This window comes from Chelonia mydas, chromosome 5 (genome assembly GCF_015237465.2).
Source record: "Chelonia mydas isolate rCheMyd1 chromosome 5, rCheMyd1.pri.v2, whole genome shotgun sequence".
Lineage (NCBI taxonomy): Eukaryota > Metazoa > Chordata > Testudines > Cheloniidae > Chelonia > Chelonia mydas.
The window spans coordinates 14272386-14297486 of NC_051245.2; the positions used below are offsets into that span (position 1 = coordinate 14272386).

Below are 25101 nucleotides of genomic sequence, written 5' to 3' on the forward strand. Positions count from 1 at the left end.
TATCAGGCACCATCCCCACAAATAGTAAGAGACAGTCCCTGCTGTGAAGAACTTGCAATGTAATTAGAGAAGACAAATAAAAAAGTATGATTATCTCTATTTTACAGATGGAGAATTGAGCCCAGAGAAAAGACACTGACTTGCCCAGTGTCACATAGGAAGGCTATGGCAGAGCCAGAAACTGAACCGAGAGCTCCTGAGTACCAGTCCAATACATTAACCATAAGACTGTCCTTCCACATGTGACTGGCATGGAGTCCATATTTCAGGCAGGGAGACTAGGGGGTCAGAATGCCCCAAAGTCCTGTCATATTGGGATGTCTGTACTGTGTTATTGCATCAACACATGAGCCTATGTTATGACAGCACCAGCATTATGACACAAACAATACAGTGGAGTCGCATCTTACGCGGGGGTTAGGTTCTAAAGTCAGTGCGTAAGGCAAAAATCGCATACAGTCAAAATTACCGTTGAAAATCCCTTAAATCGCCCATAAAGTACAGTATACTGTACATGGTTTTGTGTATACAACCCTGTACAGTAATATGTATGCATGTATAATGTACACAGTAATGTACAGTATATAATAAAGAGTACATATGCAAAATGTACATTTTAAAGTACTGTATTTTTAATTACAGGGGGTCGTCAGGGCTTGATGTCGATCCAGGAGACAGAAGGGACAGAGAGTGAGTCATAGACCAAGTGGTTGGCTCTTGCTCAGCTCAAGAAGTTGATTGCATAGGCTCATCTGCTGCTGGTTGTTTTTCCTTGAAAAACATGGTGATCGGCAACTTTCGCTGTTGTCTCTTGAGCTGCTCAAACATGTCTTGATACGGTCTCAAATCATCCGTAATACGACGTGTGATTTTGAGGCTTCGTTCCATAGAGGGATCGTATTCAGAAATTAAATCATTCAAGTGTTTCGCTGCTTGGAACACTTCAGCAAATTTATGAAGATTCCAACTTGCTGGTTCTTCCTGTTCGTCGTCATCATCTTTGTCTTCTGTAGACGATTTGATCAGTTCCTCTCACTCTTCATTAGTCATTGTCTCTCTATAGCTCTCAATTAATTCTTAAATTTCTTCCTCAAGGATGTCAACAAAGCCATCACCACACACTTGCCTGGCCACCTGAACAATGCGTTTCACTTCTTTTTCAATGGTTGGGAAACCCTTAAAATCATTCGCACATTCTTTCCATCATAATGACAGGTTTCAGAGTAGCAGCCGTGTTAGTCTGTATTCGCAAAAAGAAAAGGAGTACTTGTGGCACCTTAGAGACTAACCAATTTATTTGAGCATAAGCTTTCGTGAGCTACAGCTCACTTCATCGGATGCATACTGTGGAAAGTACAGAAGACATTTTTATACACATAAACCATGAAAAAATGGGTGATTATCACTACAAAAGGTTTTCTCTCCCCCCACCCCACTCTCCTGCTGGTAATAGCTTATCTAAAGTGATCACCCTCCTTACAATGTGTATGATAATCAAGGTGGGCCATTTCCAGCTAAATGCTATTACCAACAGGAGAGTGGTTTTTTTTGTTTTTTTTTGTTTTTTTGGAGGGGGGGGGGGGGGAGAAAACCTGGATTTGTGCTGGAAATGGCCCACCTTGATTATCATACACATTGTAAGGAGAGTGATCACTTTACATAAGCTATTACCAGCAGGAGAGTGGGGTTGGGGGAGAGAAAACCTTTTGTAGTGATAAACACCCATTTTTTCATGATTTGTGTGTATAAAAACATCTTCTGTATTTTCCACAGTATACATCCGATGAAGTGAGCTGTAGCTCACGAAAGTTTATGCTCAAATAAATTGGTTAGTCTCTAAGGTGCCACAAGTACTCCTTTTCTTTCCATCAGTGTCACCAACATGCATTGACTGTTTCAGGCTTGATTGCATCCATTACCTGTTTAATATAAGTGATGCAATCGGCAATGTTGAAGGACTTCCAATACTCCATCACATTAAGATTGGGATCAGCATCCATAGCGCTACGTATCCGTGAGAACGTAAGCCTCGTGGTCTTGAAACAGCGAATCACACCTTGGTCGAGAGGTTGGAGGATAGAGGTGGTATTGGGGGGGGAGAAAGACGACTTCAACATTGTTATGCGCAAACCGGAGTGCTGCAGGGTGGCCAGGAGCATTGTCTACGATCAGCAACACTTTAAAGTCAAGTCCTTTCTCTTCGAGGTACTGCTTGACCTCCGGAATGAAACACTTGTGGAACCAATCCAGAAATAATGCTGCCATCACCCAGGCCTTTTTATTTGCAAAAAGAAAAGGAGTACTTGTGGCACCTTAGAGACTAACCAATTTATTTGAGCATAAGTTGGTTAGTCTCTAAGGTGCCACAAGTACTCCTTTTCTTTTTGCGAATACAGACTAACACGGCTGTTACTCTGAAGCCTTTTTATTTGATTGCCAGAACACAGGCAGGAGATATTGGTTCTTGGCTTTTAGGGCACGGGGATTTGCAGCCCTGTAGAGCAAGCCCAGCTTTATTAAATGCCCAGCCACATTGCCACAAAACAACAGTCACACGGTCTTTAGCTGCTTTGAAACCAGGGGCTTGTCTTTCTGATTTCGAAATGTAAGTGCGGTTGGGCATTTTTTTCCAGAAGAGCCCAGTCTCGTCAGCATTAAAAACTTGTTCTGGAAGGTAGCCCTTTTCTTCTAGGATTTTCTTTTAATTGTTCAGGGTAGGCTTTTGCTGCCTCTTCATTGGCAGATGCAGCTTCACCAGTAGTCTGCACATTTTGAGGTTGAAGCGGTTCCTAAAACTGTTAAGCCAACCTTGGCTGGCTTTGAATTCCTTCTCATCAGAAGGTTGTCCCTCTTTGGCGGGAGGTTTTAACAGCGCAAAGAGGCCAAGAGCCTTTTCTCGCATCGATAGGCACACGTTTACGGTTCATGTCTTCCAGCCATAAGTTTAATGCCTTTTCAGTCTTCACTAAAGTCTTATCATGCACCTGGCTTGTCACCTTAGCAGTAATTGGAGCACTTGATGCCACGGTTTGATGAATTTCTCTCTCTCAAATCTTGATGGCACGGATGCTAGATTCATTGCGGCCATATTTACGCGCCACGTTGGAGACCGACATACAGTCTCTCAATAAGTCCAACACAGCCAGTTTTTCCTCCAACGTTGGAACAGATCGCTGTTTCTTCAGTTGAGCACCAGTTGAAGTAGTTGGCCTGCATTTAGGGGCCAAGTTGTACGAAAAATATGTACAGTATCTTTAAACACTAGAATCACACTCAGCGCGGCGAGATGCTCACACTATGACAGGCACGTGGGAACTGAGACCGACTGAGGGAACACCAGATTCATGTCTCCCATTTCACGCTCACTCTGGGGCATACGCTCATTGAGTGGAATGGTGGGAGGAATCGCCCGCACTATTTACAGGTATCTTGTTATTTTTCTTTTTTTTTGCTGAGCGCGTATAGTTGAATTCGTGTAAGTTAAATGCGCGTATGATACGACTCACCTGTACAACAGCATCAGTCCACCCCCCGGGAGGTGCTCTGCAAACCCAGTCACGGAAAAAGAGGCTCTTCAGCTTTGCACTCGTTAGGATAATTGTTCTCTGCACACTAGAGAATCTCTCCCCAACATCCTGCATATTTCCCACATTAGCCACATCTCCTCCTCTGCCCCCTCCCCCTAATTTGGATTTAGTCCGTGTGGATGGGCAGATCATATGCCATCAGCCCATGCAAGTGCCTCACTGCAGTATTCTGAACGTCAAAGAGTTAAACACTGGAAAGCGATTCTCCTACTTGAATGTAAGAACAAGCAGCTGGTTCCCTACATCTTTGGGCCTGGTCCTGCAAGGTGCTGAGCACCCTGCGCTCCATTTGGCTTCCCTTATACAGTTTTTCTTTGACAAAAACCTTAGGGCCCAATCCTGCTCCCTAGGAATTCTCTCATCAGCTTCAACAGGAGCAGTGCCCTAACTCCAATCCTCCCCCGTTCCGGCTGAGCTGCTCATTTCATCTTGCTCTTTGAAGCCTTCCTTTGTAACCCAGGTCCTTTGTAGCCACTCCCTCGGGATCCAGCAGAGGAAGCGGGCAGCCTTATGGGTAGAATATTTCCCCCAAACGCCATTTCCTACAAAAATGCAAACTTGTGTTCTGTAAGGCAAGAGCTCTTTGTTAAATAAACCTTGGGCATCTCCCTTGAAAAGCACAAGAGATAACCGAAGCTCTGATTCATTTGATGAGTTGAAACAAGATAAAAGAACGGCTAACGTTGTTTCTTAAAGTGTGTCACAAGGAGATTAAAAAAAAAGCAACCAAATCTCTTTTCTCCAGAGTGCAGTAAAATGAGTGGCACAACTTCCAGAGCTTAAAATATATTTGGTGGCACGCCCTTCCCTCTAAACACACCTGCCACTTTTTTTTTTCCCCTTTCTCTCCACATCCTCTCTGGACTTGCCAAGCTTCATTCATTACAGAACTGAAATATTTCCTTTTATATTCTAATACTTCCTGGATGGAGCCTCCCCATTTTTATAGCCAGAGTCTATAAAAGTCTATCCAGGAGGGGGAGGGGAAAAGGAAACCCCAGAGCTTTTCAAACACAATGAAAACTTATCTTGTTTGAAAAACAAACAAACAAACAATGTACCCAAAATAATAGCTTACGAGAATCTTGCCTGGAGAAAATGGTATAAGCTTAGGGTTGTTCTTTGTCCATGCTTATGGGAGAGGAGAACAGAAATTCCTCACTCAGGCCTGGCCTACATGAAAGCATTAGCAAAAAGAAAAGGAGTACTTGTGGCACCTTAGAGACTAACCAATTTATTTGAGCATAAGCTTTTGTGAGCTACAGCTCACTTCATCGGATGCATACTGTGGAAAATACAGAAGATGTTTTTGTATACACAGACCATGAAAAAAATGGGTGATTATCACTTCAAAAGATTTTCTCTCCCCCCACCCCACTCTCCTGCTGGTAATAGCTTATCTAAAGTGATCACTCTCCTTACAGTGTGTATGATAATCAAGGTGGGCCATTTCCAGCACTAATCCAGGTTTTCTCCCCGCCCCCAAAACCACTCTCCTGTTGGTAATAGCTTATCTAAAGTGATCACTCTCCTTACAATGTGTATGATAATCAAGGTGGGCCATTTCCAGCACAAATCCAGGTTTTCTCCCCCCACCCCCACCCCACTCTCCTGTTGGTAATAGCTAATTGGATAAAATTAACTTAGGCTTAAATAGAGACTGGGAACGGTTGATTCATTATAAAAAGTAAACTATTTCCCCTTGTTTACTCCTTCCCACCACCACCCCCCACTGTTCCTCAGACGTTCTTGTTAAACCCTGGATTTGTGCTGGAAATGGCCCACCTTGATTGTCATACACATTGTAAGGAGAGTGATCACTTTAGATAAGCTATTACCAACAGGAGAGTGGGGTTTTTTTGGGGGGGAGAAAACCTGGATTTGTGCTGGAAATGGCCCAACTTGATTATCATACACATTGTAAGGAGAAAGAAAAGGAGTACTTTTGGCACCAGCAGGAGAGTGGGGTGGGGGAAGAGAAAACCTTTTGTAGTGATAATCACCCATTTTTTCAGGGTTTGTGTGTATAAAAACGTCTTCTGTACTTTCCACAGTATGCATCCGATGAAGTGAGCTGTAGCTCACGAAAGCTTATGCTCAGATAAATTGGTTAGTCTCTAAGGTGCCACAAGTACTCCTTTTCTTTTTGCAAATACAGACTAACACGGCTGTTATTGTAAGGAGAGTGATCACTTTAGATAAGCTATTACCAGCAGGAGAGTGGGGTGGGCGGAGAGAAAACCTTTTGTAGTGATAAACACCCATTTTTTCATGGTCTGTGTGTGTAAAAACATCTTCTGTATTTTCCACAGTATGCATCCGATGAAGTGAGCTGAAGCTCACGAAAGCTTATGCTCAAATAAATTGGTTAGTCTCTAAGGTGCCACAAGTACTCCTTTTCTTTTTGCGAATACTGACTAACACGGCTGCTACTCTGAAACAAACCACATTTAAGAGTCCAATCCCCGCTTCCATTGAAATCAGTGGCAGAACTTTCTCACTTTTCATAAAAGAAAAGGAGTACTTTTCTTTACACAGATGTACACAGATGCATCCGATGAAGTGAGCTGTAGCTCACGAAAGCTTATGCTCAAATAAATTGGTTAGTCTCTAAGGTGCCACAAGTACTCCTTTTCTTTTTGCGAATACAGACTAACACGGCTGTTACTCTTAAAACATTAGGTCGGCATAGCAACGTCACTGTGGGGTGCCAAAAATCCACACCTCTGAGCGGCACAGTTAAGCCGAATTAAGTCCAATGTAGAAGAATTCTTCCATCAAACTAGATACCGCCTCTTGGGGAGGTGGATTACTTAAAGCAATGGGAGAAAACACCTCCTCCCCCCCCCCCACACTGGCATAGGCAGTATCTAGACTGAAGAGCTACAGCAGCGCAGCTGTGCTGCTGTATCATTTTAAGTGTAGACGAGCCCTAAGAGGGAAAGAGTGGTCTTGTGGTAACAACACAGCCTGGGGTGTCATATAGTCTGGGTTCCATTCCTAGCTCTTCCACAGCCTCCCTGAATTGCCTGGGGCAAGTCACTTTGACTAAGATTTTTAAAAACACGAGCCAGAAGTTAGGCTCCTACATCCGTATTTTGGCATCTAAACATAAGTGGTCTGACTTTCCGAAGTGCTCAGCACTCATCTGCTCCCACTGATTTCAGTACTTTTGAAACTCAGGCCACTTGTATTTAGCTGCCTAAATTTGGATTGAGGCACCAAGCATTGAAAATCTTAGTGCCTGAGCCTAAGTGAGGTGTTGAGGACGCTTAGCGCCTCACAGAATCAAGCCCTTTTAACACCATTGTACCCGAGTCTTCCCAATCTGTAAAATGGCTATAATAGTGCCTGAAAGAGTTATGACAAGGCTTTACTAATGCAGTATTGCTAAACTCAAACATTCAAAAATCATGAAATTGGCTTTAAAAAAATGTTAATAGTATATGTTAAGTTCTTTCCACCTTCTGTTTTTTATACCTTTGAGATACACTGTGATCATATTTTCAAGATTTTCTCTACAGCCATGAGGGCTACAACATTTTTAAAAAATGAAAGTTGAAATTCTCATATTCCCATGACTCCAGGAGCTGGGGCCTCAAGAAAACCATCAAATGTTGCAAGACTCAGGATAAATCAGGAGATCTGGCACCACAGCAATGCTTGCAAAACACTTTGAGATTCTCAGATAGGAAGCACTGCAGAAATACAAAGCATTGAAATACGCCATCTAGATCTTGTTGTCCAAAAGCATGCTGAATTCCCATTGCCTTCAGTGGGAGTGGCATGCATGGAAAGAATGCAGGCTAAGGCCTATTCTTTATTTTGTTAGGAGAGTTAGTACGATTTAATTTAAAACAAATCAATGAAAAAACAAACAATGCATTATATCAGCATGTGGCAGGGCCTGCTTGCTCCTGCCTTGGCTCAAGTTCACAAACAGCTCAGCGACCTTTTTGCTGGTAAAACACCCCATGCAGTTTATTAACCATATTGGTTTCCACCACTCTTGTATGCTATTTAGCCTTGAACCTACAATCCTGGGGAGTCCTCCGCTCCTGAAGCAAGCAGGGAAGAGCAATCTCCCAATTTCCTCCCATCCCATTTCCTTCCTGTGCCTTTTGTATCATTCCCTAAATGTCTAATTAGCCTCTTTAGTACTCCTCAGCCTATCAGTTAGGCACGGCTCTTCTTAATGAGGTCTGCTCTGGTGTAATGAATTCAGCTACAGTAACCAGAGTGCTGGCTCAGGTACTTTTGCCCAGCACTCTGTCACAGAAGCACACATGACAGTCCATAATCCGGTAACTTCCCTATTCTAACGATTACGGGGTTTTCCTCCTTTCCATTTATTACCTGAAATGGTAGCCTGAGAATTAGCATAGGCTATAGCTCTTCACATGTAAGGTAAGACACTTAGGGTACATCTACACTGCAAAAACAGAAAAACCCAACCAAACCTGTGGGAGCGAGTCTCAGGGCCTGGGTCTAGAGACTGAGGCTCACGCTACACTGCTAAAAATAGCAGTGTAGAGATTCCCTCTCTGTCTAGAGCTCAGGATCTGAGACCCACCCTGCTTGCCAGGCTTCAGAGTCCGTGTTCCAGCCTGAGCAGGGACGTCTGTACTGCTATTTTTAGCGCCATAGCGCAAACCCTGTGAGCCCAAGTCTGCAGACCCCGGCTCTGAGACTCGCTGCTACGGGGGGGAGAGGGGTGTGTGTGTTTGTTTTTTGCAGTGTAAATGTACTCTTAGGACGTGATCCAACACCTACCCAAGGCAACAGGTATCCTTCCGCTGATTTCAATGGGTCTTGGGTCTGGCCTTTAAAGAGCTTTGCTGTCTTCCTGGATACTTTTTAAAACCAATAACTATAATATTTTGTATGTATGTAGCATGGTATATCTGATCATCCCAAATATTTTGCTAAGACTAATTAAGGCTCACAGCACCCATGTGAGATAAGCTAGTAAGAAGAACTCTCCATTTTACTGCAATAAAGTATTATTATTATTATTATTATTATTGTATTACCCTAGAACCTAGGAGCCCCAGTCACAGAGCAGGATCCAGTTGTGCTAGGCGCTGTACAAACACAGAATAAAACAATGACAGTAGGTACTTCTAGTTGAATGCACATGTTCTATCACTAAATGTCTGTTCCAGTGAACCTCATCTAAATGACAGGTGATGGAGAATGGCAGCACTGCAAATGTGGTTAAGGTCTGGCAGTAAACGAGGATATACCAGACAAAATTTTCCAAACTTAGTGCTTAACTTTAGGCTTCTAAAGCCATGTGCAGGCACCTAAATATAAATGACCTGATCTTCAAAGGTGTGAGCACCCACAGTTCTCACGGAGTCCCTTAGGAGCTGGGGGTACTTAGCACCTATGAAAAGAAATCAGGCCACTTTCTTGTAGAAGCCTGAATCTGGATTTAGGTGCGTAACTGTAAGCACCCATGTTTGCAAATGTGGGCGTTGAAGTTTTAAAAGTAGCTGAAAGTGATATTTATGTTCCTCGGCCTCGTTTCTAAAATCCTCAGTTTCACTTTGTCTTCAAAAGTTTCTTCGTCAGCAGATTTTGACCAAGAAATGTGAAATCTCTGGCTTACTCTAACTGGGGGTAAGAAACTTTGTTTCCAGCAAGCAACTGAAGAGTGGGCAGTAAACCATGTAATCTTCAGGGTACAGGTGAGCAATAAGTCATTGGAGAATTCATTCTGCCTTTTCCTTATAATAGGATCAGACTTCCATGACCACCTAAGGAAGTTAGGTATTCAACGCCCATTCAAAGTCAATGGCCTGGTGCGTCTGACTCCTGCAGACACTTATGAAAAATCTCATCCTGCTTTTATATATAATTTCAAGGGTCAAAATCAAAGAGGTGCGATGTTCAGAAGTGATTTAGGTGCCCAACTCCCATTGTCCTGTGCTCCTTAGTCACTTACATACTTTCCAAAATCCCTTTCTGACCTCTCCCCATACTGATTACAAGCCCAAGCCTGCAAACACACACATGCCTTTATTCACCAGAGTAAAGTTACTTACCCATTTGCATAATCAGGTGTGGAAATAACAGTCCTAAAAACGTGATAAAAAAAACTCTACACCTCCAGCGTCTTTACTTGTATTTCTTCTTGTTTGTAAAAAGTGAAGTAACATTATTAGGAGATTTACCTACCACAGAGATAAGAGAAGTCACTCTGAGTAAGCCATCACCACACTTTTCATTAGTTTTCCAGACAGCCTGGCTTATACAAGCCCCATTCTTGCTTTATGGCTTTGCAATTTTCAGTAACAGAGTGTGATTCAGATTCCAAGGTCAGAAGGGACCCGTGTGATCATCTAGTCTGACCTCCTGCATAACACAGGCGAGAGACCTCCCCCAAAACAATTCCTGTTTGAACTAGAGCAGACCTTTTCGAATCTTGGTTTTAAAATTGCCAGTGATGGAGAATCCATCACAGCCCTTGTTAAGTTGTTCCAGTGGTTAATTACCCTCATTGTTAAACACGTATGCCTTATTCCCAGTCTGGATGTATTCTATAATAGTTACAGATTGTAGGGGCATGTGACTATCGGCAGTGAAATAGTCCCCAGATTTTATAATGTGTGCATTCCTCCATTCTGAAGGAGGAATTTCTCACACAGGGCCCAATTCTGCAAGCCGTAGCCTCGTGAAAAACACACATTCTCCCAAACAGTTCCATTGAAGGCAGTGGCAGACCACTCCTATGAATAAGGGTTACTCCCAGCAATAAGCGAGGTTTGCACAATTGAGTCCACATTCTCCTTAAGTCACCTCTGTTTTAAGCAGCACCAGGAGCCAAGCTGGCCTCCAGCTCACAAGTCACTGCATAATTAAGGCCACCTTTGCTCTACCTTATGTAGTCCTGCACTTGGCTCAGCCAGATCAGAGTTATCAGCCCACTGTGCTCACAGCCAGGTGCTAATAAAGTGACAGGAATTGACAGTCAAGACCACAAACCAAGGCCCGAATCCTAAGAAGCACTGAGAACTCTCCCCTCCCGCCAACATCAGAGGGAGTTAAGAGTCCTGAGCATAATCAAGTCCTAACATTGAATATCAGTTCCAAACAGCCCACGATTCCCAGGGTATATCCTACAGGATGACTAGACGAACAGCACATCCACTATCCACTGGAAGGGGGCAGCATTTTCCCCAGCTGCAGGTTAGGCCTGAAACCAGTGCTGCTATTCAAGTGGAGAGAGCAAATCCTTCTCGCAATTCCAGCTGCTTTGAAAGAAAGGCTACATCAGTCACCTCAGGGGTGGATTTTCTTGCTCCTGCTATGGGAGAGCAGGTGTGGGCAGGAAGCAGGACGGCATTTCAGGGTGGAGGTATACCACACCCTGCCCAGCAGAAGACTAGGAGCCCTGAGAACAGTGGAGTGCAGGAGCCAGTTCAGGTGATAGGGCAAGGAAACGTGCAGCACTCACATAACTATAGCAGTGAGAGCTAGAAACCCAATTTTATGTATAACACACACTTTATACACCTGGGGAAACTGAGGCAGCGAGCAGCAATGGCTTGGCCAAAGCCACACAGCAAGTTAGTACCTAGTCTTCGTGATTTCTAATCCTTACTCTGGCACTGACTAGATATGTGACCCTCAAGGTTGCAATCTCCCCACCTCAGAAATCATGAGACTTGAAAAAAATACATTTTGGGCTCTTTTTATTTGTCTTCTGGCTTCTGAGCCTTTTGGGGTGCACTCAGGTCCCATTTGCAAGGTTTTCTGTGGTTAGACACTCATTTTTAAAAAATAATAAAAGCCGAGATTCTGATGTGCTCACCTGACTCCAGGAGTGGGGGCTTTAAATAAATCAACTATATCACAAGACTCAATAAAATCACAACAGTTGGCAACCCTGGACCTTGATCAGTCCAGCTGAGAAGGGACACCAATATATACCTACCTCTCAGAGGGTGTTTGTGTGGATTAACTAGTGAATGTGCAAGGTTTTGAACATGCAAAGCACTATATAAGTGCTAAGTATTATAACAGGTGCAGGCATAAATAGCTGAAACCTGCCATTTGGAAAGAATCATGTCTGAGGAGATCCATCCAGCGAATCCATCTTTTTACTGAGCTACAGTACGACACCATAATGGCTAACCCTGAGGGATTCCCTTGAGGAAAATGCCACAGTTACTAAAATAGCAAGTTCATTCCTACCAGAAACTCTGTCTCTGCATGAGCAGCGAGAGACATAACAAATAATAGAACACTAAAGTCAATGTTCACCTATTTTCATTTTAAAACAACACATAGAACCATTCCCCACATTCTAAGGCCTTGGAAGAGGAGAACAGAAAAGTTTCAGAGTAACAGCCGTGTTAGTCTGTATTCGCAAAAAGAAAAGGAGTACTTGTGGCACCTTAGAGACTAACCAATTTATCTGAGCATAAGCTTTCGTGAGCTACAGCTCACTTCATCGGATGCATACTGTGGAAAGTATAAAAGATCTTTTTATACACACAAAGCATGAAAAAAATGGGTGTTTACCACTACAAAAGGTTTTCTCTCCCCCCACCCCACTCTCCTGCTGGTAATAGCTTATCTAAAGTGATCACTCTCCTTACAATGTGTATGATAATCAAGTTGGGCCATTTCCAGCACAAATCCAGGTTTTCTCCCCCACACACAGACCCACTAGATAAGCTATTACCAACAGGAGAGTGGGTCTGTGTGTGGGGGGAGAAAACCTGGATTCTTGCTGGAAATGGCCCAACTTGATTATCATACACATTGTAAGGAGAGTGATCACTTTAGATAAGCTATTACCAGCAGGAGAGTGGGGTGGGGGGAGAGAAAACCTTTTGTAGTGGTAAACACCCATTTTTTCATGCTTTGTGTGTATAAAAAGATCTTCTATACTTTCCACAGTATGCATCCGATGAAGTGAGCTGTAGCTCACGAAAGCTTATGCTCAGATAAATTGGTTAGTGTCTAAGGTGCCACAAGTACTCCTTTTCTTTTTGAGAATAGAAAAGGGGACCTCGCAGACATTGATTCTCTTCTTTATGTTTTCCTAAAGAATAGCCTTGTAAAGCTGCATTGACAGCTATGGAACTGCTCTGCAGAGGAGGGGGCATTGTCTGAGTGTTGCAGAGATGTGGAACACAAATCTGAGCTTAGACTCTGCCCTTTTGTGTTGATTAAAAAAGAAAGTTATGTTGCTAATAAAAGGCCATATGGTACCATCAATTTTTAAGCTTTAATGATTTCAGTGCGGAGTTTGACTTAAAAAAAATCAATGGCATAGTATAGCCTGCAATATTTAGATTTAAAAAAAAAAAACCTGCATCTTAAGGCTTAATAATAAAGTCAAAGGTAATGACTAATATTTCTCAGTATACAGCAGGTTAAAGTAAGGGGAATTGGGTGGGGGAGGGAGAGGAGCACAGGTGCCCCTCCTTTGCTAAAAGCAGAGAGAGCTACATCAGGCTTGTGTAAGCAGTGCTTCCTCCCAGCTCCCCAGCCTCCCTGACTGATGCCCTGAGAGCTCCCCCTCCTGTTCCAATTTACTTTAACCACTGCTTGTACATCCTGGTAATTGCGAATGCTAACAGACCTGTCAAAGGCAAGGTCCCTCCGTCATCAGCACTGAAAGCGGCCCACAAAGTTCCCCTCCCCTTTCCATGGTAGAGTAGAGCAATGTATTCGCTGTCCAGCAGGAGTCCAGTCTTTTCCCTACTCCACTTCTCAGCCAATCCTTTCCACTTTTTAGTAATATTAGTAGTACTGGAAATTCAGCAGTGCCCAAAGATTCCATTCAGAGCCCCACAGTGCTAGGTGCTGTATATATACACAGTACCCAAGTTAAGGAGTGAAATCCTGGCCTCGCTGAAGTCAGTAGCAAAGCTCCCATTGACTGCAGCGGAGCCAGGATTTCACCCACCGTCTCTGCCTCCAAGAATTTACCATGCAAGTCTGCAATCCAGCCATCAGAGCTACACAGGAGGGCCCCGATACACATGCTGAGCGCCACTGACCATTCCACACATATGGATCCAATTACAGGACAAGAGTCAACTAATAAGTTTGTATGCAGGTCCTGCCATTTAATGAGCCACAGCTGTATCCCCACCCCAACCTGGGTCCACATTCCATTAGACATTATGGGTAAACGTAGGTGTGGACTTTGGACCAACAGAACCTCCCCTACTTCTCCATGAGCTCCAGGGACAGTCCATTGTAGAAGATACTCTGGAAGCAAGGAGTCATTGCATCCATGCAGAGCTGAGGGGAGCCACTGCATTTGTACATGCACAGAGCAGTAGCGGGCACAGGCTTGGCCTATGGGCTTGAAGGGGGAGAAGAATACAGTGGAGTCCAGCTGCTCCTCTACCCCTTTTTGCTCCAGCCAGTCCCCACCTTACCCATTTGGCTGAAGCTCCATGAGCTCCCACAGACAAGGCTTATCCTTACACAGGAGGGAATACTATGCAGCTTTCGCTCCCTCCCTCTGCCTCCCAGCTGAGACCCATGGCTTCAGCCTCCCCTCCATTCCCACAACCAGAAGGAAGCATCTGGCCTGCAGTGAATTTGAAAAGCTAGTACACAAAACAGGGTTCTCGTCCTGTTCCCATTGAAGTCAAAGGGAGTCCTGCAGTGGGTTTCAATGAGAAAAGGATTGGGCCCCCTCCATTGTAAAGCGAGTTTGTGAAATTAGTGCTGAGAGGATGAGCAAAGGAGATGTGATAGATAATTCATGGCAGCAATCTGCTGCAGCAGAGCTACCTCCCCATAAACACAAAATTGGAGGGCATAAAATAGGAAGACAGTATCATTTACAAGTAGTAAAAGAACATCTTGTAAGTTACAGGCTGCTCTATGGCAGGCTATATTAACTGAAACAGACGTTCTCATTCAAGGTTATATTTGCTTGAGTGTAAGAGCTATTAAATTAAGTACTGTTACCAGCAACTTCAGCAGGAGTGTTGTCTCAATAAAGATAGCAGATTGGGCCATCAAGGTGGGGAGGAATCATAGATTTTAAAGCCATTAGGATCATCTAGTCTGACCTCTTGCAGGAATCACTGGGTGAAATTCCATAGCTTGTGTTATGCATCTAGCCCATAAGTTCTGTCTGAACTACAGTCTACCTTTCAGAGACACTTCCAGTCTTGATTTAAAGAGTCCAAGAAACCGAGAATACACCACAGTCCTTGGCAACCTGTTCCAACGGTTAGTTATCTGCACTGTTAAATTGAGCACCTTCTACCTAGTCAGCTTCAATCTAGTCTTTGGCTTGCTTACTTGCTCCCTGAATCTCAGGGAGAATACTCAAGAATACTGCAAGGTGCAACAAGTTTTCAGCTAGCTGGGAGATGGACAACATAACTAAAAGAGTTCTCTGCCTTCTCAGCTATCTGTGATTCAGGGTCTGCAACGTAGTTGTTGTAAAGTAGCAGAGAATCTTCAGGTGAGAATAATGCTTCCTGTTGATTTACTTAAGTGTTTACATAAACTAAAGCCACAATAGCCCTGTGAAAGGATAGCCCCATCTTTCTTCATCTGCAAGCTTCTAAACTATTGCAAAAAAGGAATCCAGAAAGGTGTCCAAATCCTTGAATTTAACATCTGTGCCGACAATAAACTAATCCACGAGGCTGACACGTTCCTTAATCCCTGCTGGAATACTGAAACAGCAAGACTTCCTTCTAAAGGGCTTTGCTTGGGAGTAACTAGTAAAGTCTAGGTGTTCAGTTCCCCCCTCCCCCCCGATACAAAGTTCTGTTCCAGAAGGTCTCAAGGCAGCTCTCATCACTGACCCAGCAGTCCTTAACCTCCATGTGCAATGACTGCAAGTTCAGGCCCAAACAAAACAAGAATTTACAGACTTCAATGGTCTCCTACAGTCCCCTAGGAGGATTTCCATTTGATGATGTTTCTTCATCCCATTAGATTATAGACAAGAGGGAAATGCAATTTCAGTTATATCTACTTACACAGGTCCCTCACCAGAATATCTTGAGTGCACTCACAAATATTAATAGATTTATCCTTGCAGCATGCCCACGAGGTAAGGAAATATTATTAAAACCCATTTTCAGAGAAGGAACTGAGGCACAGAAAATGAAGCAAGTCCAAGGTCACACAGGAAGAGCTGGGAGTTAAATCCAAGTCTCCTGAGCCACATTCAGTGCCTTAACCACAAGCCCAGCCTTTCCCTTCTGGATACAAATTTACAATCAGAGACTGTTCCTCCATTTGTTGTAAGTACAAAAACACATTGCGTTAGCAGAGTTTTGATGGATTTCTTTTAACCATTTACATCAAGTTATGGAGCAAATCAGTGAAAGGATATACTTATCTTTCCATTTCATTCCTAATTGTGGCATGAACATTGTGGATGCTTAAAGGTACAGTAAGTCTTGGGGTCAAATCTGGCTGAAAATTTAGATTTTGTAAAAACAAGAATTTACAGAAACTAAAAGCAACAGAAATGTTTTCACTCTTTTTTAGAAACCATTATAAATAGGGTTTAAACACACACACACTCCCTGCCCAATGTTTGCTACCAAAACATACAGCATTGCACTAGAACATAAGATCCTAAAAGTAAAGCTGTCTACAAAATTAACATCCATTTAGATTTTAAAATTGACGGTGTTATTAACAACGTAGGTAAAGAGATTTGGGGTTTGGTTTTAGTACGTGATTTTTAAGCCAAGAGAGACTTGTTAAAGCAATTTCTTAGTTCTTTACTTTTTCTCTTTCATGTCACCAAACCAGACGCTATACATCTTTTGCCCATCTAGAAGTCTGCACTAAAAACAATTAAGGATAAAATTCTAACTGCTGCTGTAAAATGTAACAAGTTGCCAATTCTTACAGCCTGTTGGGTGCCTTGGACCCCAGGGACGTGCTGAAAGCTTTGTCCTCTCACTACTACAGCAGGAGCACCCCTCATCCCCACCTTTCCACTAGCCATCCCAAGGAGCTGTTGTTACACTGCCCAGCTGCAGGCAGCTCCATGGCTCCGGCACAGCCTCTGTAAATAAATAAACTCCAATAGGGCAGGACAGGAAATCGCCTCCAAATGCCAGGCAGACTTCTGGAAACTATGGTTTCCACGCAAACTACAGCAAAACTTCCCAAGAAAACCACCTGTCTGATCGCTCTGCAAATGCTCCCCCCTCCCCCGCCCTTTGCAGACACAACCTTCCCCTGCTTCCAGCTGCAAGATCCTGCCTCCCAGCCATCCCCCGTTCCTCTCGCCCACTAATGCCAGCCCAGAGCCCTCCCCCAGGGACCTGAAAGAACCACTCGAGCCCTCCTCCCGCAAGCATGGCAGCATCCCTCCGGCGGGCACCAGACCCCAGGGTGGGACAGAGCCGCGGGCGGGGGCGGGGGGTCTGGGGAAGGCGTGCGGAGCGCGGCCGGGGCACCAACCTGGGTGGTGGAGGAAGGCTCCTCTCCGCCCGCCGCCCAGCTGCGGGCGCAGCGCCCCCGCCTCACTCGGCGCGCGGCTGCCGCGGCTGTCAGGCTCGCCCGGAGGCGGCAGCGGCTCAGCTGTCAGCGTCTCCCCGCCGCGCAGCCGGCACCAGCTGCGGCTCTGGCCGGGCTGGCAGCGTCGGGCGCTGGCAGCCGCTGCTGCTGCACCGCGGGGCTCGAGCCCTGCCGCGCTCGCTCTGCTGGCGGCTGGCAGCGTCTCCCGGAGGTGGTGGCTGCACAGGGCAGCGGGACTGGAATGTGCAAAGGGCCCGGATGTCTGTAGCCTGCTCCCTCCCCTCCCCTCTTCCTCCCCCCCCGTTCACACATGCACTCGGCGTGTCGCCTCTGCACACTCTTCCCTCTAGGGCTTGAGAGGCAAACTGTTGCTGGGAGAGACGGAGGAAGGGGGCCAGGCGCGCCGTCCACCCCTTGCTAGACCCTGCGGAGGCTCGCTCCCTTCCCGCCCCTGTGCCTGTCCCCCACCCCCGGGCTTGCCGGAGTGGGGCACCCACAGGGGCTGGAGGAAGGGGCGCAGCTCTGGCGACCCAGGGCAAGGCCGGGCCCAGGGGGTGGGGGATGCTGCCGGCTGGGGGCTCCGGTGGGCTCCCTCCCCGCGGAGCAGGCAGAAGTTTGCCCAGGGCTGGGGGGGACATGGGCCAGCCCGTGCGAACCCCGCGCTCAAGGCAGCCAACGAACAGACGAGCCCCGGGGTGTCCCGGAGGGCCCGGGGGTTTCCCTGCGGTTGGGTGTGTGGGTGGGAACAAGGGAATCTCCTGAAAGCGCAGCGTAGAAAGGAGGGTCCCTCTGAGTCACTGCACGCCAGGGGTTCCCTCAATTCTGGGCTTGGCGCGAGGAACTCCCCGGGAGGCGCGGCACGCAGGGTTTCCCTTAGTCATTGCAGCCGGGGGTCCCGTGCATTGCTGGGGGGCTGTCCCAGGTATCTGCTCAGCTAATTGCTACCAGGGATGGGGGGGGGCTCTCCCAGGTATCTGCACAGCTAATTGCTAACGGCGGGGGGGGGGGGTTGAGGCTGTCCCAGGTATCTGCACAGCTAATTGCTAACGGCGGGGGGGGGGCTGTCCCAGGTATCTGCTCAGCTAATTGCTAACGGCGGGGGGGGGGGGGGGTTTGAGGCTGTCCCAGGTATCTGCTCAGCTAATTGCTACCAGGGATGCGGGGGCTCTCCCAGGTATCTGCACAGCTAATTGCTAACGGCGAGGGGGGGGCTGTCCCAGGTATCTGCTCAGCTAATTGCTAACGGGGGGGGGGAGGGGGTTTGAGGCTCTCCCAGGTATCTGCACAGCTAATTGCTAACAGCGAGGGGGGGCTGTCCCAGCGGGGTGGGTGGATTTCACTGCCCAGCGGGAGGCCCCGTTAGCGCTCTGCGGGGGGCAGGGGAAGTTCCCACTGATTCATGGCAGGCGGCCGGATCCCTGGTTGCGCTGATTCAGACTTTCCGCTGCCCCCGGCCGGCCTGCAAAAGCCGCGGGAGACCTGGCCTCGGACGCGCCGCCGGTGCCAGCCCAGCCTGCCACGTGGGAGCGGGGAGGGCCGGTCAAGGCACATCCCCCCACCACACGCGCCGGACTTGACAGGTCCACGCGACCAAATAAACTCAGGCCGACTGACGCGGGAAGGAGCCAATCAGGGGCCGAGGGCGCGGGCCAGCGTGGGGGGCGGGGGGGGAAGCGAAGGCGGAGCCCAGATGAGTGAGTGGCTGGGCGAGGTGCCCCGTGGGGCCGCTGGCGGGAGCCCTTGCTACGGCCCGACTCTCTCCCGTCTGCTGCAGCGCAGCCCCGCACCTTCCCCCTTGCAGCCGGGGCGGCCGGAGCTGACCCGGCCCGCGGAGGGCACCCCGGGGGGGGGCACAGGTTTCAGGCTGAAAAAAAAAAAAAACCAACAAGGAGGCCGGTGGCACCTTAAAGACTAACCGATTTATCTGAGCATAAGCTTTCCTGGGTAAAAACCCCACTTCTTCAGGGGCACGGCGCCTTCGCATCGAGCACAGGCTCCTTGCCCGACCTCCGCAGCTTAGCCCCCTTCTGTCTCTCCTCGCTGCTGCTGCAAGGTTGACTCCCGCCTTCCCTCTACCAGCCGGGCTTGCCCGCTTCTCCCACCCTGAGCACCTTTGTGCTTTTGCCTGTGCCGCCCCTTAGGCCTGGGGGAACTCCCCGCCGAAATCTGTAAAGCCACCGTGTTATTCTCCTTCAAATCCCTTTGCCGCAGTGCAGGGCAAATGGGCCTCGGGTACTGGATGTGCAGGTGGTAAAGCTGTGATTGGCGGCAACTGCCTGGCTAAGAATTGCCCGTGTGAGCTCTCTGTGCAAGAGCATCCTATTCGTTCTGTTCTCCTGGCCACTCTTCTCCCCCCCTCTCACTTGTTTCTCTCCTCCTCCTGGTGTCTTTTCTTTCAGCCTGTAAACTCTTTGAGGCAGGGACTGTAATTTCCTCTGTTTGTACAGCACCGAGCACAATGAGGCTCCGACTTGCTTGTGACTTCCAGTGGTTACTGCAATGTAAAGGTTAAATAATAAGAAAATAAACCCTGTAATCTTCACTGCAGGAGTGCTCGAGTAAAAGCCAGTGGGAATTTTGCCTGAGCACAGCGTGGTGGCAGGAGACTAATCCAGAAGTAAGCTCACTGAACAGAGGGCAGGGAGGGAGGCAGAGAGAAGAGAAGTGGAAACATAAAGAAAAGTTGGGAGGAAAGGGCCCAGGAATAAAAATTATATTCATGCAGCCATGCTGAGAGGGATGCTACCTGTCCTGGGTGCAGACTTACCCCTCATGCTCCACAATGGCAGAGCCTAAGGCAGGGATGGGTGAAGGTGGCAGTACATGGCTGTGTTTTGGTTTAGGCATCTAGACACATTGGACTGGAAGGGGCCTTCTGGGTCATTGCGTTCAATTCCCTGCTATCGGGGGCAACCCTCATGTAATCCCAAACATAAACTTATCAAGCTGTCTCTTAAAACTCCTTAGCTTGTTTGCCTCCATGCCTCCTAAGGGAAAGCTGTTCCAGAAGGTATGCCCCCCATCCCCCAATCAGCAGGGGCACAGAACTCCTCCGGGGCCAGAGCAGGGAGAGCGAGCTCCACCGGCCCCAGGGCTGTGGGGGGAGATGACAGCTCCTCCAGCTGCTGGGGCTGTGGAGGGAGGGAGAGGCAGTTCCACCAGCGCCAGGGCTGCAGCGGGGGCAGGAGGCAGCTCTTCCAGATGGGGGCGGGGGGAGGGGAGGCAGCTCCTCTGGCTGCGGGGTGGTGGGGAGGGCACAAAAAGTGCTCCTCCAGAAGCAGCCACATTTTTTATTCCTTTGCACACCCCTGCCTCTGATAGTTAGAAACCTACTAATTTCCAGCCTGAATTTCTTCATGGCCAGTTTATACCCTTTTCCTTGTGCCATTATTGTCCTTTAGTGTAAATCACTCTTTCCCCCCCATGTAATCCCCCCCCCCAATATATTTGATGGTATGATTACCTTCTGCCCAATTAAAGAGCAGACTGACACAATTTCTGTCAGGGTTTCTTGGGTCTCTTGGTCAAACTGCTGCAAACACAGACAAAAACAGCACCAGTCCGTTTCCATTCCCAGTACAGCCAGCTCTGCTGATTTTCACAGTGGCTAATGAGCAGTGCAGAGTTTACTTTGGAAATCACCCTCCCTCTGGAGTAAACCTGAAGGATGGACAAACTGCTCTGTTCCCTTAAAGAAGCCCTCATACATGGAGAAGATGAAATACCCCAGGTCCCTGCTGTCAGAGGGGAGCCACTGCTCTATAACTTTGTCACCTCTCTGTGAGACGGTGACCCTCAGGGGTGCTCTTCAGTGAGCTCTACGCGTGTAGATCTCTGTCTATGTGTGTAGATTTATGTGTGTAGATCTAGATATGCAAAGTGGCAGAGCAGGGAAATAGACATTATCCGGCGCATTATTCCCTGCTGACCTTATGGTTTTTTATGGGAAATCTCATTGGGAGTTAGGGATGTTTGAGCAGCATGAATTCCCACTGAGTTTCTTTCGCAACAGCTGCTGCTGTTGGTCCCTTGTGTGTGGATGCTACCTGGTACAGGGATTCTTGATTGTGCTTACAAAGGATGTGTGGGGAGGCGGAATAGCTACATGGAGAAAAAGATCCTCCATGGGAGTGGGATGTGTCCTTTTCCATGGATCTTAAGATCAGGAGGCTACACTCCCTGAATCCTCTGCAGATGCTAATGCCACCCCTGAAGCCACAATGAGGTAACTCTTGCAGAATTTCCTGGGCTGCTCTTCAACCTCCTGTGAGTACATCAAGAGAGAGTAAGATTTGGCTCTCAGAAAGTAGATAAATAACTAAAATAAATCCTATCTATTCTTTAAAATGAGAAGGCTGATAAGTCTCCACAGCTCCTCTCTTTGTTGAATCAGGTTAGTTCAAGTACTCATTTGTCTCTGCTGCAAAAGGAAGAAAAGATGAGCATCTGACAGTTTGTTTATTTTTCATGTGAAGTTTACCCAAATCAGTCAGAAAGTAACCTACATTGAGCTTCATCTGGTAACCCTGAATGTCATCAATTTCCTCCCTTCCTCTTTCCTCTCTTCCGCTTCCTTCCGCTCCTGTCCTCCAGCTTTCAGAGAGCAGTAAGCATATGATGAGTCATACCAGAGTGCTCCGAACTTTAACATTAAGCAGTTGCTGCATACTCCATCCTTCATGTCAGTCATTTGTTTTTGTTTTTTTATTCATACCTAAATCCAAAGCCAGGACATTTCCAGAATATCTTCAAACACTGTTGGGCCAGAAAACAAACTCCCCTCATATTTTACAGAGACACTTAGTATCAAGCCACTGGTTTTTTTGGTATGTTGTTCTCAAGTGTATCTTTTGTGTGTGAACAGCACCTACCACAATAGGGCTCTGATCCTGGTTTGGGGCTGCTGCAGTACCGATAACCTTGTTCATCTAATTATCCAAACTAGGGTTCTGATGCTGAATGTTTTACCTCGACAAAACTCTCATTGATTTAAATAGAAATCTTCCATAACTAAGTGTAGGATTGGACCCTAGGACTGAAACATTGGGGTTCCCATTAGAAAGAACTGGAGAGTCAAATCCTGAGCCTCCTCTAATGACACAGAAGAGTGCTTCCACTGCAGAAAGTTGGGGCAGGATTTGTAGACACCACCAAGGATCCACAAAGCCTGCTTGTCATGAAGATCTGTTCTGACTTTGCCCCCCACCTCTCCGTGCCTCAAGGATTTGCAGTCAGGGCTAGCGGATCAGCAACTGTGAGGATCCACCAGTCAATTTCCCCCATGGAGAGGGAGTGCACCAGCTACAGAAGTTGGAGTACTAATTGTAGTGTTGCCCCCCTGCAGCCTTCCTGGGGAGGTTTCCTTCCGACCCTCATGGAGAAGTCTAGCTAGCAACCTAGCACTTAGCCTGCTCACCAGTTACCGCATTTGGCCCTGATTATTTTCAAATTAACAAGCAGATGTAAAACACACCCCTGTGTTTGACAGACAGAACGTGCTGCTGCTCCCTGATCTCGGAATACATGTCCTGCCTCCTAAACCCATCAGCAGCCTTTTGACTCCATCAGCGTTCTAGAGTCAAAGCCCAGGTCTATACTACGAGTTTAGGTCGAATTTAGCAGCGTTAGATCGATTTAACCCTGCACCCGTCCACACAACGAAGCCATTTTTGTTGACTTAATGGGCTCTTAAAATCGATTTCTGTACTCCTCCCCGACGAGGGGATTAGCGCTGAAATCGACATCGCCGGGTCGAATTTGGGTTAGTGTGGACGCAATTCGACAGTATTGGCCTCCGGGAGCTATCCCACAGTGCTCCATTGTGACCACTCTGGACAGCACTCTGAACTCGGATGCACTGGCCAGGTAGACAGGGAAAGCCCCGCGAACTTTTGAATTTCATTTCCTGTTTGGCCAGTGTGGCAAGCTGATCAGCACAGGTGACCATGCAGATCTCATCAGCAGAGGTGACCATGGAGTCCCAGAATCGCAAAAGAGCTCCAGCATGGACCGAACGGGAGGTACTAGATCTGATCGCTGTATGGGTAGATGAATCCGTGCTATCAGAACTCCATTCCAAAAGACAAAATGCCAAAATATTTGAAAAAATCTCCAAGGGCATGAGGGACAGAGGCTATCACAGGGACCCGCAGCAGTGCTGCATGACTCTTAAGGAGCTTAGGCAAGCCTACCAAAAAACCCAAGAGGCAAATGCCCACTCAGGGTCAGAGCCCCAGACATGCTGCTTCTATGATGAGCTGCATGCAATTCTAGGGGGTGCCCCTACCACTGCCCCACCCCTGCAAGGGGGGAGTCTCACGCAACAGGGATGAGGATTTTGGGGACGAGGAAGATAGCTCACACCAGGCAAGTGGAGATACCATTCTCCCTGATAGCCAGGAACTGTTTATCACCTTGGAGCCAATACCCTCCCAACCTGGGCTCCTGGACCTTGAAGGCGGAGAAGGCAGCTCTGGTGAGTGTACCTTTGTAAATATAATACACGGTTTAAAAGCAAGCGTGTTTAATTATTACTTTTCCCTGAAGACTTGGGATACATTCGCGGCCAATACAGCTACTGGAAAAGTCTGTTAACGTGTCTGAGGATGGGGCGGAAATCCTCCAGGGACATCTCAATGAAGCTGTCCTGGAGGTACTCCCAAAGCCTTTGCAAAAGGTTTCTGGGGAGGGCAGCCTTATTGCTTCCTCCAGGATAGGACACTTTACCACGGCAGGCCAGTAGCACGTAGTCTGCAATCATTGCATAAGAAAGCATGGTAGCGTGTGGTCCCGGTTTTTGCTGGCATTCAAGCAACATCTGTTATCTCTCTGTGTTATCCTCAGGAGAGTGATATCATTCATGGTCACCTGGTTGAAATAGGGGAATTTTATTCAGAGGACATTCAGAGGTGGCCGTTCCTGCTGGGCTGTTTGCCTGTGGCTGAAAAGAAATCAGTACAGCTACTGGAAAAGTCTGTTAACATGTCTGAGGTTGGGGCGGAAATCCTCCAGGGACATCGCAATGAAGCTGTCCTGGAGGTACTCCCAAAGCCTTTGCAAAAGGTTTCTGGGGAGGGCAGCCTTATTGCATCCTCCATGGTAGGACACTTTACCACGGCAGGCCAGTAGCACATAGTCTGCAATCATTGCATAAGAAAGCATGGCAGTGTGTGGTCCCAGTTTTTGCTGGCATTCAAGCAACATCTGTTCTTTATCTCTCTGTGTTATCCTCAGGAGAGTGATATCATTCATGGTCACCTGATTGAAATAGGGGAATTTTATTCAGAGGACATTCAGAGGTGGCCTTTCCTGCTGGGCTGTTTGCTTGTGGCTGAAAAGAAATCATCCCCGCTGTTAGTCAGGTGGTGTGGGGAGGGGTGAAGCGATCATTCCAGAGAATTGGGGGGGGAGTGTTAGTTGGGTTTGTGATGCACATTAACCCGAAAACATCAGCCCCTCCTTTTAAATGGCCAATGTGTCTTTTTCAATTTTAATTTTCCTTTTTTCCCTCCCACAGCTGCAAATGTTTCAACGCTGCGACTAGCATCTCCATCCCAGAGGCTAGCGCAGATAAGAAGGAAAAAAAAACGCACTCGCGATGAAATGTTCTCTGAGCTCATGCAGTCCACCCAAACTGAAAGAGCCCAGCAGAATGCATGGAGGCAGACAATGGGAGAGTCCAGGAAAGTACAAAATGAACGCGAGGACAGATGGCTGGAGCAACAGGAGAGGTGGCGGCAGCATGATGAAAGGAGGCAGGATGCAATGCTGAGGCTACTAGAGGATCAAACTGATATGCTCTGGCATATGGTTGAGGTGCAGGAAAGGCACAGACCGCCACTGCAGCCCCTGTGTTATCAACCGCCCTCCTCCCCAAGTTCTCCTCACCCAGACTCCCAAGAATGCAGGGGGACTCCAGGCACCCAACCACTCCACCCCAGAGGACTGTCCAAGCAACAGAAAGCTGGCATTCAATAAGTTTTGAAGTGCAGTGTTGCCTTGTCCTTCCCTCCTCCCCCACCCCACTCGG

General features: G+C 47.1%; 1 protein-coding gene across 1 annotated transcript in view; it reads right to left on the minus strand.

Annotated features, from left to right (window-relative positions):
- The window catches only part of ZBTB7C (zinc finger and BTB domain containing 7C), a 295085-nt gene extending 277621 nt beyond the window's left edge, over positions 1–17464 (minus strand). Inside the window, exon 1 of the mRNA XM_037902487.2 lies at positions 17016–17464. The gene's annotated coding sequence lies outside the window, so the exon portion shown is untranslated. The remainder of the gene's footprint in view (positions 1–17015) is intronic.
- Positions 17465–25101: the final 7637 nt, after the last annotated feature.